Source organism: Eucyclogobius newberryi, unplaced genomic scaffold, assembly GCF_026437365.1.
Source record: "Eucyclogobius newberryi isolate DKJ021-1_F unplaced genomic scaffold, fEucNew1.0.hap1 SCAF_3, whole genome shotgun sequence".
In the NCBI taxonomy this organism is placed as follows: domain Eukaryota; kingdom Metazoa; phylum Chordata; class Actinopteri; order Gobiiformes; family Gobiidae; genus Eucyclogobius; species Eucyclogobius newberryi.
In genome coordinates this window covers 12,656,639-12,676,769 of record NW_027315945.1, presented here as the reverse complement: position 1 = coordinate 12,676,769, position 20,131 = coordinate 12,656,639, and the positions used below count along the sequence as shown (strand labels likewise).

Genomic DNA, 20,131 nt, shown 5'->3' with positions numbered 1-20,131 from the left:
AATGAAGTCTAAACAGTGAAGTCTAAAGAGTCAAGTCTGAAGAATAAAGTATAAAGAATAAATCTAAAGTGTAATACCTACCACTACAGTAGGTGGCGGTAACGTAACACTTGGATACCAACCGCCATAAAACACCAAAGAAGAAAAAGACTAAAGAGGATCTCATGTACTTGGAATTCGTGGACTTGGAACTCGTGTGCTTTGAACTCGTGGGCTTTGAACTGAAGAATGAAGTCTAGAGAATAAAGTTATTATTATTATTATTTGGTGTTTACGGCGGCTGGTATCCAAGTGTTACATTACCGCCAGACTTCATTCTTTAGACTTGGATGTATCCGAGGTAACCTTAATCCATTTCGACCCATAAATCAATCTGAACTTCAAATTATGTTGTTGATCTAATACGTTTTGTCTTCCCAACGATAATATTGTTACATTATTATTACATTATGGAACATACTGTAAGACTAAGTAACTTTCTTTACCTACACACATTCACCCTACTTGCGATAACATTTCTGTCAGTTATTAATATAAGTGATTCTCTATAAGTTTTTATTAGTAAAAGCTTAATCTGAACAATTTATTGCGACGCATACATGTTAGGGAATGTTATAACATCCTCTAACTATTATCAGGCCGATGATTGTGCAATTACTGTGAAATTCATGCGCAATCCATGTGCCGTTGTGACACATATTCATATGCAATTACTGTCGTGATCACATGCAATGGTATTTATGTATTTATTTATTTATTTATTTGTCTATGAGAGTTTTTATTTATAGGAGATCTTCTACTGAAAGTGTTTTTCAGACTTCCTATAAGTGATCTGTTCTTCTGTATCTACCTCTGTATCTTCCTGCGTTGCACCAATGAAATTTCCCCATGTGGGACAATAAAGGAATATCTCATCTCTTATCTTATCTTATGATTATTTGAGTGATTTAAAAACAATAGGCCGTTTATCTCTTCAGAACACTAAGAGCATTGACATCTAAACAGTTGGTAGTCCCTTGATTGCGTCACTTGTCAAAGTAGGCTGCATAAATACTTAACGCGCTTACTCTCCTTTAAATACTGCTTGGGCTGTCCGAGCAATGTGACACTCCAATATCACGAGAAGGTCAAACTCTCCAAACACCTAATATTTATGCAAGATACAATTATAGCCTACAGCAGCATTTATCATCACTGTTGTCAAGTCTCACATTTGCTATTTGAATGCCAACATAAGCCGTCTGCAGCGCCTTTATAAGTGGTAACTGTGAAACGTAGGTACCGGCAATGCCTTCCCAAATTCACATTACTAAAAGATAGTCAAAAGTATAGACGTAAAGAATATGCTTCAATTTATAAATGCATATAATCTTGGTCAGTGTTCTATTTTTGAACCCTATGAGCCATCCAATAAACAGGCGGGATTGTAAACTTGAGAATAAGAAACAATAAAAGGTTAAACTTGGACCATAAATTGTCTGAAGATAAGCAGCAGAGTGTTGCACCTTGTTCCTCTGTAGGAGCGGTCAAAACCTGTTGCCTCACACTTTCTGACTAAACATTGTAAATTCCGTTCACGCCCGTCACACAGTTTCTGATGCATTTCAAATCTGAGGGTTTCATTTGAAATCTCACTGTTCTTGTGTGTGCAACTGTTTGAAATCGTGAAAACATTTTCTGGTGGAGTGTGTGCCATGGAGATGTTTTTGGTTTTGTTGACATATTCCACAGTTCGGTATTAAACGTATCTATCTTGTGTCAGTTATTTAAGTACTCCGCCTTTAACAGAAAAACGCACGACATACTGGGCTTAATCTACAGTGTTATTGGGAGAAGAAAGGTTGTGTTTTGAAGCAGGAAAAAATTAAAAACGTTAAAATGTAATTAGCACCAAGCTCCATAATACAAATCAGCCCACATATTAAATGTTAAAACAATCTCTGGTTAGACTTACAAACAAGCTAACTTTGAATGTACTGTATATAAATAAATTGGTAAATTGATATCTGTAAATTAATCAATACTAAAACTAAAATTAAAACTATACTGATTTAAGGAAGTATTGATACTGACAAAAATAATCAATAAGGGATTGCTTAAAATATAGAAAGCTACTGGAAAAAAAATATAAAAATACAAAACATAAAATCACACAATGTGATGGAGAAGTCAGCTCAACATGTAAGACAAAGTATATAATAATAAGTATTTAGGCCGCATTAGGTCCCAGATCTTGTTATTATTATATACATTTCTACGCAGAGCTATCATGAATCTTAAAAAGGGACAATCTAATTATGATCTCCATGTTTTTGGCCAGAGTCACTCAAGCAGAAATTAAATCTACTGCTGCTCAACTTAAAAAGTCCAATAATGGGTTTATAAAAAAAAGACTGTAGACTCTAAGAAATCCATTGTGTCATATTTTCAACCAGCCTTTTACATCTGCAAACTGCCTAACCTTCATTACTACTACATTTGTAATACTGTGCCCAAAAACGAATCAGTAAAATATACTGATTCGATATTGAAAAAAATCCATGGATCTTTTAAAAATGACAAAATGTGGTCTTTCTTTAATTGTTTCAGAGTGAACAGAATCTTAAATCTTGTGGAATTGAAATCAGTATGGTGTATCAAGCATTTTCTTCCATATTTTGCTCGTGGCGCTTCATGGTACGCCACAACTTAAGACACTTTATAAGTCTATATACTTTTTTATGTCAAGTAGAATAAAGTATTGTCACTGTGAGTTGACTACTATAATATATTGTCTGAACAATCAAAGGGCAGCAAAGGGGCAACCTAATTCTACAGGACCGAATATATTATGAACTGGTTTCCATGTTTTGTTTTTATTTATGATGATGTCGACAAATACATCATGGTAATTCCCACACTCTCTGCCTTCACACATCAGTAAACGTTTACTTTGCTGAATGTGTTTTTCAAGGGCACAGTGTAATCTAGTGAGCAGGACAGTCCAGGACAGTCAAGGCTGCTGACCGACACAAATAAGGAGTGACCTTTTTGCAGGCCAGGGCCTCAGGATGAGCCAAGTGCCAGAGGTGCACTGGCTGCACAATCAGCAGTTTAATGTTGTGCTGTAACACGATACACTACTACCTTTTGTCAACTTTTATTGAAACAAGCAATCAGAATTACTTTTATATTCGCTTTATTGACGTCATTATTACAAACCAGTGATAAAATTAAGAATGGTGCACTTCATTTGTGTTGAATGTTTGGTAGATTGGAAAGCTATTGAACATCTAATTAGTCGTAGTTTAAAATCAAATAGCTCTATATTCCAGAGAAGAGTGTTGCGTCAAAGGATCATCTGTCTTATGGTTTGGCCAAATCAATAATTATGCCGGTAAATTTTGCAGCTCATTTGCTGAAAAACAGACTGTACACTTTCATTTGGATTCACTTTCACAAGCCAAGCTATTGCACTCAACAAAATTACATTTGCAGCCTGAAGAAATGAACTGCACATCGAAGGTTTGGAACAAAGTGGTTTTATTGAACCCCACAGAAAAAGCCGATGCTATTCATTTGCCATGACACGCTTGGTTATTTTTGATATTTTCCCCCCTGCGGTGTCTGAAACGACTTGGTTGAAGAGCAAAAATAAATCATCCTCTCTCCAAAGTGTAGTATTGAAGTTTTGTGTTTGTTATTTCCCTATTGCGCCAGAGACCAACATAAACAATATTATATAACACACAAATGAGGACAAAAGGAGCATTAACTTCCTGTATTGTGGCTCAGAACAGTCTGTCCAAACCCCATTGGGAGCCTGGCCTGGGAGAGGGGACAATAAAACCAAACATAGAATTGAACTGATGGACATTTGCAGTGTTATGCCACTGAAGCAAGTGTGTAAGTGTTTTAAGGAGAGCATGTGCACCAACTTACAGCAACATGGAGATCATATTTTTGTCATATTAGCATGTTAGTTATGTCTCTGATCATTTAAGGGCATGTACAAATAAATCAGAGCCAGTGGTTCCAAGTAACATGTAAAAAAGAATAAGACAAACATCAGTTGTAGTAGCAGTAATATTAAATTACACTCGAGAATATTTTGGAGCCTGGATTGGAATTCATCACAATTTATACAGTTACAAACAACAAGTAAATACACAACCTTCTGCTGCTTCTGAAAGTTCACACACTGTGATTGGTTGAACCCACATGTCACTCATTCAGAGCCCGACTGACCAATAGGAGGAGAGCGTGAGGGGGAAGTATGTGTTTGTGCTTACAGAGCCACATTAAAACAGAACACAATGAATCGCAAAAATAAGAACCACAAACCCATTTTCATTGCCATGTCACCCTTAATTCAGTAGGTTTATCGTGTTAATTTTCTTTTTATACAGGCTATTTTCATTTTTCTGTAACTTGAGATGAATATAGAAGAGACCAAAATGGTGGCAAAAGATTTTCAAGAGATTTTCAACAATTAACCGACATCAAAACGGTTTTAAGTCTTCATAACATGAGATTTTTGCGTTTCTATTATAAACTATATGATTGTTGACAATAAGATACCAAGTGATAGTTACTAAAACGAGAAATGAAACTATACTCATTTGACCAAGCATCAATACTGTAGGAAATCACAAATAGAACAAAATGTGACCTTTCCTGAACATAATTTAAAATGATCTTGAGCTTTATCAGAACTAGAATAAGACCAGAATAAAGAATATACTATTATCTTGTGTTGAAGGGTTAGGGTTGGATTAAATTACATCTAAATTAAGCATTTTTTCTATAATATTGGTATTGAACCAGCCTTAGTATCGATATCGTGTTTGAAATGTATGTGTCGTAACCACACTATTAAATAAGATGTAAAAAAGTACTATTTTTACTCTCAAATTGTATTTAAGCTTCACAAAAAGTACAATTTCTGGTAACAAAAAAAATAAAATACAGTTCTAAATGTCTTTGAAACCTGGGTCTGATATAATTTCTAAGTGTTTTTCATTTCCCCAGAACACCTTAATTTTTCCATATTTCATGATATTTTGTTTCAGTTTCTCGCATTATATTCCACTTTCTCCATTCTTGAATTCAGATTGTTTTTGTCTATAAACATTTAAAGGGTCTGTAGAATCCCTCCTCCTCTGACTCCCAGGTCTTGCTCCTCGGCCTTGTCACCATGGTTTCCTGGATCAAACTTCTCTGATAGCTCTTCATTATGATGCAGCCGCTTGATCCGGGACTGTCGCCTGGTGGATTTGTGATGACAGCCCAGCCCGAGATCTGTCCGAGTCCGGGGAAAACAAACGGTGACGTGACTCCACCTGACATAATCTCTGCAAACCATGACGAGGGGTGACTGCATGTCTGCCTCCAACACTGAAAAATATTTTGATCGTTTAATCACAATTTGGACTGTAAGTGGTGATTTGTGGATTGGCTGACACAAGCATTTACCAGGCTACCTCATCTCTACTCTACTTAGTTTTCTTTCATCTTCCCGGTGCTGTAGGCCTTGAAAATGTCACATCACTAATGATCCTAACAAGAGGGATTTGCTGTCCCTGTTAGAAAATGTCATATTTTTATCATTGTTTGCCCAGAGACACATGCTGCCCCCTAGAATGTCCATTGTGCCTGCAGAATGTAATAAGGGTCACGTATGGATTCTAACTTTATCCTCATGTATGTGTGGGTGTCACACTGGTCTCGACGTCTGGAGCACGTATGAAGGGAGAAGACACGGGACAGTTGCAGGTTGCATGCTTTCATTACAGGTATCTTATGAAAAAAAAACTCCTGAATCATCTCATTTTGAACTTTTGTGAATTGTGAAGACTTACTCTAAACCAGTTCATCCAACAACATTTTTTTTTTTTTTTATCCATTTGTTTTAGATTGTGTTGTCATTTTCAATTACTGGTTTAAGTAATAAACTACATTCTTGAGAGAAAACAAGAAAACAATGGGATTTCGCATTGACTGCCTGAAATGCATGTAAACACATGCATTTAGACATGTTTTGGTGCATAAAATACATGTTACTGTGACCCATTAGACTTGGTACGGCAAAACTCTTTTGAATAAGGCATCTTCTGTGAAGTTCCTTTTAAGTTTTTAAAGTTTATTTTCACTTGTCCAAGAAGCTGTATCAACACTGAGTGAGTGAAATGTGTTTTCACCATAAACACAATATTCTCATAGAGCCCAGTGTCTCATGACAAAGAGCTGTTCACATGTTTCTGGGCTGAAATAATCCTAGTGTTTATATTACATTGTGGACCTTTATTTGGAGCAATTGATCAAGGATCAAGCCGAGACTCCCCTCTCTAAGTTTAAATATTTTTTTGTATATTGCCAGGAAGAGTATTATTGTTTGTGCATCAGTTGAGCTGTAGAATACTGAACAAGCTCATTCAGTTTGTGTCAATTGGAATGTAAGAATAGTGCTCCAAATATCCAACCTTATGTTTTATTGCTCTTTTTTGAAGCGCTGAGCGTGAATTTAATGCTGTTTTGAAGTCATTGCCCCATACGTCAAGACAATATGTACCAGAGGACAACAAAGCATGCGGCGTGAATTAAACATCTACAAATGTTTTGGATTTGTTTATTATGAAAATTATTGTAGTTATTTTGTTTTGTGTATGTTTAATATATAGCTTAGTTTATCATATACAATTATACTTAAAGAAATTAGATCTCTGTTGCGTTTTCAATTTCCATGTTATTTATGTACATTTTCTATTCTGCTTCATTCTTACAGTTACCAAAAAACATACATTTTACTTTTAAGATTTACAGATCATTTGTTTTTGTCCTATTTGGCCAATTCATTGGTCACAACATTCGTAAGATCATCATAATCATATCATATAATAATAACTTTTATTTATATAGCGCTTTTCAGTGACCCAAAGACGCTGATATCATTGGTGGAATAAAATATATTTGTATATTCAGCAAATAGTATGTATTTAAAACCTATGATGAACCAATAGTTGATTGATGTACACGTTGACAAGTTAGGGGCCCAATGCCGACCCCTGGGGGAAACCTCAAGCAATTACAGATGTTGATCCTGCCATTTTACGTATCGCTGTCTTTTATGTTCTAGAGACCTGTTCCGCCTGTCCAAGTGTTTTATTCCTTTTTTGTGTCTTACTCTGACTATGTAAGGACTTTCCTGACATTCTCTCATCTAAGTAACATCCATTAATTAGTGTCTAGGTCAAAAAACATAAGTGTCCCACTTTATCTGAATATGAGTGTCCCACTTTACCCAAATGACAAATATATGATCTTTTTTGTGTGTGGCCCGTAGCAGTCAGAGCGTTGAAGATGGTCGAGTCTTCCAACATGACAATGACCTAAAGCACACTGCCAGAAGAACCACGAGTGGCTCTGTAAGAAGCATATCAAGGTTCTGGAGCGGCCTCGTCATTCTCCAGACCTGAATCCAATAGAAAATCTTTGGAGTGTTGCTCAGTAACATCCCTGAAACTTGTCAAATCTAGAGAAGATCTGTGTGGAGGAGTGGCCAAACTCCTCCACACGGATCAGAGTGTGCAAACATGGTCAAGAACTACAGGAAACGTTTGATCTCTGTAACTGTAAACAAAGACTTCTGCACCAAATATTAATTCAGATTTTCTCAGGTGTTCAAACACTTATTTGCAGCAATAACATATACAAATTAATTAATCAAAAATCATACAATGTAATTTATGATTTTTAATTAATTACTTTGCGTCCAGCCCTCTGGACGCCCGCGGGTGTTGCCCGCGGGGAGAGGCGGCGGGCTGGTGTGGGCTTGCTTATAGCCCCTCAGCTCAGCCGCCACGTGTTGGAGTTTACCCCAGTGAACGAGAGCGTTGCGTCCCTTCGCCTTCGGGTGGGGGACAGGTCTCTCACTGTTGTGGCGGCCTACGGGCCGAACAGCAGTGCAGAGTACCCGGCCTTCTTGGAGTCCTTGGGAGGGGTACTGGACAGTGGACCGACCGGGGACTCCGTTGTTCTACTGGGGGACTTCAACGCCCACGTGGGCAATGACAGTGACACCTGGCCGAGGGGTGATGGGAAGAACGGCTTCCCCGATCTGAACCCAAGGTGTTCAGTTATTGGACTTCTGTGCTAGCCACGGATTGTCCATAACAAACACCATGTTCAAGCACAAGGGTGTCCATCAGTGCACGTGGCACCAGTACACCCTAGGCCGGAGGTCAATGATCGACTTTGTTGTCGTGTCATCAGACCTCCGGCCGATTGTCTTGGACACTCGGGTGAAGAGAGGGGCAGAGTTGTCAACCGATCACCACCTGGTGGTGAGTTGGATCCGCTGGCGGAGGAGGAAGCCGGACAGACTTGGCAGACCCAAACTGTTGGGAACGTCTTGCGGAGCCCTCTGTCAGTAGGGTATTCAACTCGCACCTCCGGGAGAGCTTCTTCCATGTCCCAGGGGAGGCTGTGGACATTGAGTCCGAGTGGACCATGTTCTCCGCCTCCTTAGTTGATGCGGCTGCTCGGAGCTGTGGTCGCAAGGTCTCCGGTGCCTGTCGTGGCGGCAACCCCCGAACCCGGTGGTGGACACCGGAAGTAATGGATACCATCAGACTGAAGAAGGAGGCCTATCAGGCCACTCTGGCTTGTAGGTCTCCGGAGGTCATCGACAGGTATCGGCAGGCCAAGCGAGCCGCAGCTCGTGCTGTCGCAGAGGCAAAAACCCGGGCCTGGGAGGAGTTCGGGGAGGCCATGGAGGAGGACTATCGGTCGGCCCCAAAGAAATTCTGGCAAACCGTCCGGCGCCTCAGGAGGGGGAAGCAGTGCCTCACCAACACCGTTTATGGTGCGGGTGGAGACCTGCTGACCTCGACTGGGGATGTCGTCGGACGGTGGAAGGAATACTTTGAGGATCTCCTTAATCCCTCAGTCACGTCTTCCGAAGAGGAAGTAGAGACCGGGGACTCAGAGGCTGGCTCATCCATCACCCAAGCTGAAGTCACTGAGGTTGTTTGCAAACTCCTCGGTGGCAGGGCTCCGGGGGTGGATGAGATCCGCCCTGAGTACCTAAAGTCTCTGGATGTTGTAGGACTGTCTTGGTTGACACGTCTCTGCAACATCGCGTGGCGGTCGGGGACCGTGCCTCTGGACTGGCAGACCGGGGTGGTGGTCCCTCTGTTCAAGAAGGGGGACCGGAGGGTGTGTTCCAACTACAGAGGGATCACACTCCGACCTAGAGAATCCGACCGATAGTCGAACCTCGGATTCAGGAGGAGCAGAGCGGTTTTCGTCCCGGTCGTGGAACACTGGACCAGCTGGGAGTCCCTGCTCAGACTGCTGAGCAGGGACTGGATGGATGAATGGATGGACAATGTAATTTACTGAATTGTTTTTAGATTCTCTCACAGTGAAAATGCACCTACGATGAACATTTCAGACCCCTCAATAATGTCCCCACTGTAATTTAAAAAAAAAAAAGTTCTACAGTGTCTCAAAACACTGCACAAGAAGTTTCAAATGTATATCTCTGAAGAAAAAAAAGTAAACACAAAGTGATAACTTCACAAGTGTACAGGAAATAACAGGTGTGCTGTGTCTTCATCACTGCACCCAGCGCGACCAATCACAGTCCAGCTCTGTGGTCGACCAATCACAGCGCTCAGAGTCCTTCCTGTCTGTGGTCAACAGTGAGTATTGAGCATGGGTATTGAGGCGTTTATAAAGGCTGTGTGACAGGTGAAACTGCATGTGAAAAACTCAACATCTGATTTGATTGAAACTCATGGATTATATTCTACTCGAGACGCCATGAAAAAAGTGCATGAGAAGATCCACCTTCTTATGAATAGTGTTAATTAGAATTATTAGAATTAGAATTATGAATTTGTCCTGTGTGTGAGAGGCCCCCAGATGAGGAGCAGACGTCTGATGGGAATTTGTGAGGGACAGGACATGCATTTTTAATCTGTTAGTTTTGTAATCGTAGGGAATAAATACTTTTCTTTTAACGACCATAATCTTGTCTCGTTATTCTCAGTAATTAGAACCAACAACAGTGACAGTTGATCGTCTAAAGAATAAAGCCTAAAGAATAAAGTCTAAAGAATAAAGCCCAAACAATAAAGTCTAAACCATAAAGTCTTTACTACACACATGTAATACTTTTACCAAGAATGCAGACGCTACGAACACCAAAGCAATGGAATAAGAACTTTTAAGGACTACGACAAAGTCTGAGGGGAAAAAGAACTTCTATAGGATACAACAAGAAAGACATCTCATGGGCTTTGTAACACGAAAGAAGAAGAAGAAGAAGAAATTTTAAGGACTAAACATTTCCTTTTTTTGGAGTGAACCAGTTGCAACTGAGATCGGCTGTCGACTGCCATAAAACAATAACAACAGCAACAACAGTCTAAGGAATAAAGTCTGGCGGTAATGCAACACTCGGATGCCAACCGCCATAAAACAACAACAACAAGAACAACAGCAACTGAGATCTGGACATAATTTGGGAGACAGAAAGGTGAGACATGCTTTTTTTCTCGTACATGGATATGATTTTTGTTTTCTAATCCGAAATCAAATAACCAAAGCTAATGTTTCCGTCCTGTGACAATTGTGTGGTTATTTGGCTACGCAATGCTTGGTTTTGTTTTTATGTCGCTTTCTCACATTTACAATTGTCTTTTCAATAATGGTCCGTGTCCTGATTCTTATCACGATCGGCTCGGCCCGAGCTCGAATAAAATGGAGGTTGTGAGAACGCCCGTCGCAACAGTGCCAATTAGTTCAAAAAAGAAAAAACATTAAACGCTTAATCTTTGGCCTAGGCACATGAAACTTGGGACAGTGATAGAGCTACCTTTGACCTCTGACCTTTGACGAGTAAAACACACCTGGCAGCATCGCTCTATGATAAACAGGAAGTCAGCCATGTTGAATCAAAGTGGCACCGCCACGTTTGACTTTTTTTTCAAAATCTTACTTGTCCTAGGTTTTTTGTCCGATCGAGCTCAAAACAACACCTTTTGCATCTAAAGACATTGAAATTTAATAAATATTCAAAATCATGTTGATATTCTTTACGGTCTCTGCGTAACACGCCCTCAAAAAAGGCTTAATTTTCTGTGTTTTCAAGGACAAGTCACGCCTATTGGAATTGATCTGCGGAGCTCATATTTCACTCACTAATGTGTTTTTATGGTCTGATTGGAAATAATTAATACCCATGTAACAAATTTACTCTATAGCGCCCCCTACCCATTGTGAGAAAAACTCAACATTGTCTGATTTGTTTGAAACTCATGGTTTATATTCTCCTCGAGACGTCATGAAAAAAGTACATCGCAGATACTGTATTGTGTATTTTCACAATTGGCCAGCAGAGGCGCAATGAATGCCTTCACTTCCTCTTCCGCTTTTATTTTGATGGGACATTTCCTCTGGTGCCGCAGTCTTAGCATTAGAGTTAGCTTTAGCGTTAGCATTTGCGGCGGGTCTCTGTTGCTAGGTGATGGAGGTACAGGGAGGAGGGGGTGGAGGCTCTCTCTCTCCCTTTCTCCCTGCTCAGGTCAGTGCAGAAGGTGCCTGGATCGCCTGTGGCACTTTCAAAATAAGATAAGATAAGATAAGATAATTCTTTATTGTCCCACATGGGGAAATTTCATTGATGCAACGCAGGTAGATACAGAGGTAGATACAGAAGAAAAGAACAGATCACTTATAGGAAGTTTGAAAAACACTCTCAGTAGAAGATCTCTTATAAAAATCTTAGAATGTCCGCCGGGATAACGTGACGATCTCCCGTAAGGCCTCTGTGTTTTACATATACAGAAGGAGTTTTATTTTGACATGGCCTTACAGTGACAGATGATAGCCTAAAGAACTTGTTAAAAGTCATATGTTTATTTCTGATGTTAAACAAAAATATCATTGTGACCACGCCCCCAGACTAACCCTATGGCCGCCATAGTCAGTCAGCAATTTGGTTCACGTCAAACTTTAACAAACTCCTCCTAGGGCGTTACACCCACTGGCCTCAAATTGGTGTACGTCCTCTGGACAAGTGGGGCGGTCGCACGGAAAGGCGGTCGCGCGGGTGGCGAGAGCCATCATCGCCGCTCCGCGGCTTTCATGTTAATTATTTGTTGTTGTTGTTGTTGTTTTAATAAATAAATAAAATAAAGCGTCACACATGCATTAACCATAACCTCTACTCTGACAGCCTGGTGGAAATGTCCCCAAGTAAAAAATTCCACACTTGCCCCATCAAACTTCACCCACATCAGAACAACCCTGACAATAAAAAAACACTCAACTTCCCCACATGGGCAGAAAAAGGGTATCACACAAATTGAACATATTAAAAAAAAATAACATATTAACAACATTTCCACAGTTTGGCATCAGGAGCAATCATTCTTTAAATACCTACAAATCAAATCATCAGTTATGGAAAAAAACGCCAGACCAACAAATGTATAACTCCCGCCTGCAATATCAGACTTGATTAATATCTCTTCTCCAAAGAAACCTCTCTCCAAAATATACAAAATCATTTTAAAGCCATCTCAGACCATAAGCCATCTCACACCATAAGCCATCTCAGACCATAAGCCATCTCAGACCATAAGACACCAACAATAAAATGGGAAAATTATCTTTCAATTACTCCTGATGCCAACTTCTGGACCCAAATCTGTAAAAATATCTATCTTACGTCCAAAAATGCCAACTTACAATTAATACTGTACAATCAATATAATCCTTTTATCTCAAAACGTTTGAAATAGACTTTTATTTGTTCAAGGGAGTTCACAGCCACTTAAAACTCCTCAGTTTATCATTTAATAGTATTACTTCACAGCTCTTTTTTTCTGTTCATAGCAGATCTACAAAGTCCATCAACAGAATGGGGTTCACCTGTGACCAGTGTGGAAAGACATGGCCCAGTGCTTCCAGACTCAAAACACACTACAGAACACACACTGGAGAAAAGCCCTACAAGTGTGACCAGTGTGAGAAGGAGTTTTCTATGTCAGGCAACTTAAACACGCACATCAGGGTCCACACCGGAGAAAAGCCATTCAGCTGTGATGTTTGTGAGAAGAAATTTTCACAATTAAGCTCCTTAGTATCACACATGAGAATCCACACTGGAGAGAAACCATTTGAATGTGATGTTTGTGAGAAGAAATTTTCACAATCAAGCAGCTTAGTATCACACATGAGAATCCACACTGGAGAGAAACCATTTGAATGTGATCAGTGTGGGAATGCTTTCGCTACATCAGACCAACTCAGATGTCACATGAGAATCCACACGGGAAAAAGGCACTACAAGTGGTGACCAGTGTGAGAAGGAATTTAAATCATCTGTGTCCCTCTCCATCCGCTACCGAATCAACACAGGAAAAAAGCCATACAGATGTGACCAGTGTGAGAAGAAATTTTCACATTCAAGCAGCTTAGTATCACACATGAGAATCCACACTGGAGAACAGCCATTCAAATGTGAATACTGCAGTAAAACTTATAGACATGACTCAGCCCTCACAGTGCACCGTCGGATCCACACCGGAGAGAGATATGTCTGTGAAGTGTGTGGGAAGGCTTGTACATCTGGGTCCAGTCATCGGAGACATATTAGACTTTACCACAATAAAGAGAAAAGCTGAGTCTGGATCAAGTGAACCCAAAGTCAGACTCAAAAAGCTGGAGATCAGGCTTCAGAGAGTCCAGACTAAGAAGAAAAGATCAGTGTAATTCAACAAACTGGGCGTGTGTTAATGTTAGAGTTATGTTTTTATTTTATTGTATTTACAAATGTTTAGAAAAGGTAGTCAGTTAGTTCTATTTTCTATATTTTACACAGGTTATGTTGTTCGCTTCTAAAACATATTAGTTATGTTATTTGTATCCATCATGTATGAGTTTGGTTGTCTTCACATGACATCACAATATTCTAAACTGTTCAGTGTTTAACATTGAGGTAAATCAGAATTGTTTTTCTTTTAACTCTTAAAATGTAGATGTTTTGTCCTTTTATACATTTACTCTGTAATTACTATACCTTTCCAAAATAAACAAAATGGCACATAATTCCATGTTTTTCTGTCAGAAGTAACAGTTTTCTTTAAAAATGTGTGTTTTAGGATATGTTGTAATTGTTCTATGGCCTTTTGTTGTGTTTCATGCCTTTGCAAAATATTACCATAAACAATTGAATTTAACATTTTCTGAGCCAGTTTGACACATAAAAGATCCTAATGAAATTTGATTTGTTTGATTTAAATTGAACAGATAACATAACCTCAAATTAATATAGTTAAAATATAGAATGTAATTGTAATATAGCAACATCGTCATGTTTAACAGTTTTGAATTCACGTTTTAGATGCTGAAGTCCACAAACTATGTGTGTATTTCTAAAGTGTCCTAGTGACACACGAGAGTCCACACTGGGCAGAAGCTTTACAGATTGTGTGATAGTTTTACTGTTATTTTATAACAAACTTAATTAGAATTGGCCAAGTTATTTTTCACAAATCATCAATTTATTTAAATTTATAACCAATTGTCTAATGGTGCTTTTTAAATAAATCGAAATGTTTTATTGCGCTATTAAAGGTTGATTAGAATCCGTAACACATCGAGAACACAATTCAACCTAGAATATGAAACGACACAGAAATATCAGACATTTGTATGGCAAGCTTGGGAGAAAACGCGGGGACTGATCTGTAACTGTGACCCCTGCAGGAACGTGGACAGTGACCCCTGCAGGAGCGTGGACAGTGACCCCTGCAGGAGCGTGGACTGTGACCCCTGCAGGAGCGTGGACAGTGACCCCTGCAGGAGCGTGGACAGTGACCCCTGCAGGACGGTGGCTGAAATCGCACAGGTCAGTCTCAACGTCCCCTGCTAGTTTTGTGCATTATTATTGTGATAAAATGTGAATATATGATTATATTTCTGTGATGTATTTTATCTGCATAATAGTGATATATTATCTGCATCATTAGTCTAAGAGAAGAACGGGTGTGTGACAAACTGCATTTGTGAAGGGGTCGTAAAGATGGGCCAAAGGATGTTTACCCTAGGGGGGGTGACAGCCCAGAGGAGTTTGGGTAATGTTTACCCAAGGCTTGATCTCTAGGAAAAATACCAAGTGCCTTGATGTGAGGCTGACCAATGAGAAATGTGACCCGCCTATTCCAGAATATCTAATAAAACCAACCAGCATGGGAAAAAACAGGGTGAGACGCAGGAGGATCACGCAGGCTGCTTACAACAGCTTGCGTGATCAGTCCCCGCGTTTTCTCCCAAGCTTGCCATATAAATGTCTGATATTTCTGTGTCGTTTCATATTCTAGGTTGAATTGTGTTCTCGATGTGTTACGGAATAGCATCGGTGTATGTCTAATCCCAATGACAATTATATTTTGCAGACACATCCAGTACAAACTCAAAATGTGATTTATGTGACAGATGTGCTGACACTTTATCAAACACAAACTATAATCACATTTGTCATTCTTTCTAGTCCTCACAGAATGTTGTATTTCTCAGATGTTGTACAATATAGACATCGTAAGTAATATACGATCTTGATGTGATAAAAGTCATTTTCACCAAGGTTAAACTGTACAGTGAGCTCATTGTTTTTCGCTCTGGTGATGTGTGTGTCAGTCCGTGGTGTGTGAGGAAGACAGGAGCATTCACAAAGTTGTGTTTATTTTTGTTCAGTGTCACACTTTAAAGAAAGACAGGATCTGTCCGTTCACCGTGATGCTGTGTGATCTGAGGCTCCCTCTCGCCTGCTCCAAGTAAAAAAAACCTTCTGTGTTCGGGTCAATAGACAATACACTTCTGATCGTAAACAATACCTAATCAATTAAAGAGATTTCATTTTAAAACGTAATATATAGTTTATCTTCATATATGTAACAATATATATTTTTTTCAACATGTCATTTATAAATAAGGCCTTTTCTTTGAATAAATGGCTGGAATTGCACATAATCAGAATAGGGTTTCATTTGATTTATTTTTTGCTTAATTTTTCTGACATATTTAAGATTTTGGAAATCTTTGAGAAAAGTAGGTCTTACTGAAAATTTAAAACGTTAAGCCTGATAATCACATTTTTGAATTTGATATTGGTATCTCTAAATGTAAGATGTTTGTCCTCTTCACCTGCAGAACCTGGCCTGACTCTCCTGTGGGAGTGACAAAGTGCAACTCCTCTCTGGATGAAATCGGTGACTAAATATGGGTAAATAACTGGTCTGTGCTGGTCCTCAGAGAGCGCTGAGCTGGATGGACGTCAGTCTGCTGGTGCTGCAGCTGTGCGTGAACATCAGCGCTGTTGTTCTGTCCTTCAGCAGGAGCAAGGAGGAGCAGGAAGGAGCAGGGAGGAGCAGGGAGGAGCAGGTACGTCCACGCACTCAACCCACGACAGCACACATGACTGGCCGCTCTGCTCTGTGTCGCAGGTTTGCAAGGATCAGACTGTCCAAAAGAGGCGTCTCGTGTGAGAATGGACCCAGCTGCACTAAACAGTCTTCAGTACCAAAACCATAGACGATTTAAAATACTATGTTCAATAGCTGGTGTGTAGGTGAGTCGAGGCAAACATAAGTTAACTAATTGATTTTTAACAATTAACTGACATCAAAGCTAAATTTGAATGATTTTAAGTCTTTTTAAATGCGACACATTATGCAAAATCAATTTTAATGAGCTTCTAACCTTATGACAACAGGGTTTCTTCTTCATTATTTTACTCGAAATTGTAGTTTGATTGATTCCTGCATGTTTGAGTAATCCTGTATTGTCCTGCAACTGAAGCTCTACTGCTCAGAAAATTACAGGTTTCACCAACCCCCTATCCCCTCCTATCCCCCCTATCCCCACCTACAGCCCAGACTCTGAGTTACACATATAGAGTTCTGTCCAAAAAGCCACAAAAATAAAATGTAAAAATGTAGTATAGAATGTCACTCTGAAGAGGCAATGGACCTGTTTTTATTACTGTTCAACTGTTTTGAATTCAGAATCAGAATCAGAATAAAGTTTATTGCCATTTGTCAATGAACATAACTCACGGACATGGGAACTTGCGGTTCGGTGCAACGCAAACATCCAACACTGAACAATAAATATAAAAACAATGGACAATAAATAACCACCGGGTATTAAAAATAGGTAAGTAGAGTTAAAAATAGACATGATATGTACATAAAATAAAATATGTAGTGATAGTGAATACTGTAAATGTTATTGTTTTCATTCACTAATGATAGAAAAATGTAAGTTTCTAGCCCAAAATTGTATTTGAACTTCACACAATTATAATTCATGATAAAGTCTGTAAAATATCTGTAGATAAAGTGAAAAAACTACCATGGGCTCATCAGTATTTGTAAATAGTAAAAATCTGGAATTTTCATAATCTCCTATTAAATCTCCAAAATGCAGTAAAATACACGGTTAAATGTGTTTAAAGTTGCTCTGATGTCACTCACATGTCTGAGTCCTTTTACTTTGACAAATCCACCATATTTTTCATATTTTGTGATATTCTGAGGTTAATCCCTGTCGATCCAGTGAAATAACTTTATGTTCTAAAACGTTAGCCTCTATTCCAGAATTTACTATGTTTTTTTGTTGTTTTTTTACACACTTTTACCGTGTCTATAGCACGGGTGTCAAACTCATTTGGGTTATTATTACACAATATTATTATTATTGGGTTGTTATTATTATTACACAAGTGTAATTTCACCAATACTGTGCTTCAGTTTATTTGCATTACAACTTCAGATCACAGTTGATCTACAGAGATAAACATTTAGTCTATTGTTAAATATTGTTAAATAGGTATTTGGAACAGAGAAATTTTGTATTTGACTTAACAAAATAAATTTCTCAAGATCTAAAAAACCTTTTAAATGTACTGACAAACATTCCCATGTCTGTGTAGTTCTCTGTATGTGGCAAAGTGAACTGGCGCGTTCACTATTTTACTCTATTTTGTGCACTGTTTACATCAGTGGTCCCCAAACTTTTTGACTCGAGGGCCACATTGGGTTAAAAAATTTGGCCGAGGGGCCGGGCCAGGAAAATATGGTGTGTTTGTGTGAACTAATGAATTACTATAAATTACACGCAAGATTTGACCTGTAACTTGTAAGTGCGCACTTAGAGGGAACAGTGCCATCTATTGGGGAAATGTGGGCTTTACAGGTGAAAGGTAAAATGAACTGCCAGCCACAGTATCCTGAGTTTGAATCCCGACTCCAACATTTGCTGCATGTCCTTCTTTCTCTGTCATCATTCCCCTACCTTTCTTTTCTTTCTCATTCCATCTACTGTCTAATAAAGCCTACGGCAAAAAAAAAATAAAAAAAAAATATATATATATATATATATATATATATATATATATATACATAATTTTTTTTTTTTTTTTTTTTACTTTTTAAATATAACTTGGACAAGCTTGGCGGGCCGGATTGAAAGGCCCAACGGGCTGGATGCGGCCCAACGGGCTGGATGCGGCCGTAGTTTGGGGACCACTGGTTTACGTACACAAATTATCAACAACACCACCTGAGGTTCTGGCTCAGGACCAATCTAAGGCACGTTCGTTGTTGGAACGACAGAGGCAAGGTTTAAGTTAATGCAAATGTATCAATACAATCAATGATGTTTTCACACCTGAAACGGGATGGCTGCAACACGGCGCAGCTAGCGCGTTCACAGTGAGGCTTTACGCCGCGTAGCCGCCCGGCAAACAGCACGCCGTACCTCCCGGAGGTCGCACCCCACTTTTTTTTGGTAGGGTAACAGTGACAGCTATGGTTTGAGGTCGCAGTGTGGTCTGGGGGAGAGGCACGGGGATGCGGGGTGCGGGGCTTTCAGCCGAAGGAGTGTGCAAGAAGACCGCTAGCATAGACGCTACTGACACAGAGGAGGGGGCCTATCTGCCTCTGTCCCAATTGACGCGCCAAAACAACAGCAGAGCATTATGGGATTTGTAGTATAAGCGGTGAATGCAGTGTTACAGCGCTGGCGCCGTATAATACTGGCGGGCCAGCTCTAATATTAATTTGAAATTGCCTGGCGAGCCAAATATAATTACACTGGGGGCCAAATTTGGCCCGCAGGCCAGAGTTTGACACCTATGGTCTAGACCAGTGGTCCCGGCCCGCCAAGCTTGTCCAAGTTATATTGAAAAACGTTTTTTAAATTAAATTTTTTTTTTTTTTTAGCAGATGTCAGAGTCAAACTCATGATACTGTGGCTGGCCGTTTATTTGACCTTTCGCCTGTAATGCCCACATTTCCCCAAGAGATGGCACTGTTCCCTCTAAGCTGCGCCTGCGCAATTGCGCACTGCTCGCACATAAGATCTATGGCGCGCAGAAAATAAAATTCACCACAAACGGCCACTGGGGCCAATCAAGCAGGAAGCACAAGTGTTTGACACACTGTAGATCTTATGGACAGTAGAAGCACTGTCCAGGGGACACGTCGTGTTCTCTACATTTTTAGTTTCAAAACGCTGTGTGTTTTATTACAATCAGAATCATATTCACTGAGAAATTAGTCTTATTAGTCCCGCAGCGCAGAGCGGACCGCGGGCGCATTCAGAAGACATGTCACTATTGTGTAAATGAGACTTTCTTGGCCAGACCTGACTCACGAGTCAAAGACACATGTGCATCTTTATCTGGACCATATTTCTGTGTTAATATCTCATGTCACAACGTAACACTTACTCGATGAGTACGAGCTCAGGAGCAGATGATCCAGATGTGAAGACACAGGTAAATCAGCTCACACAGAGTCATCAAGGACAGAGGGGACACTAGAGACAGCTGTGATTTGTTCTAAAGCGGGTCTAAAGCAGGACTAAAGCGGACCGCGGGGTGCGCCGCGTGCGCCACGAGACCCCCGGTTTAAAAGACGCATAAAAATTATTATTTCTGTGTAAATATCTCATGTTACAACGTGGGCACCTGCGGTTTATGACAGGTGCGGTTTATGACAGGTGCGGCCCAGTTAGTTTATGAATAATATCATCCAGAAATGGTCTTGAAGTGGCACACTGAAAACAAAACCTC

At 39.7% G+C, this 20,131-nt stretch overlaps 1 protein-coding gene and 1 pseudogene across 1 annotated transcript in view; both read left to right on the top strand.

Moving 5' to 3' along the window:
- ago3a (argonaute RISC catalytic component 3a) overlaps positions 1 to 20,131 on the top strand; it is a 479,754-nt gene that overhangs the window by 280,686 nt on the left and 178,937 nt on the right. The gene's annotated exons all lie outside the window — the stretch shown is intronic.
- LOC140374084 (uncharacterized) lies at positions 12,874 to 13,663 on the top strand (annotated as a pseudogene).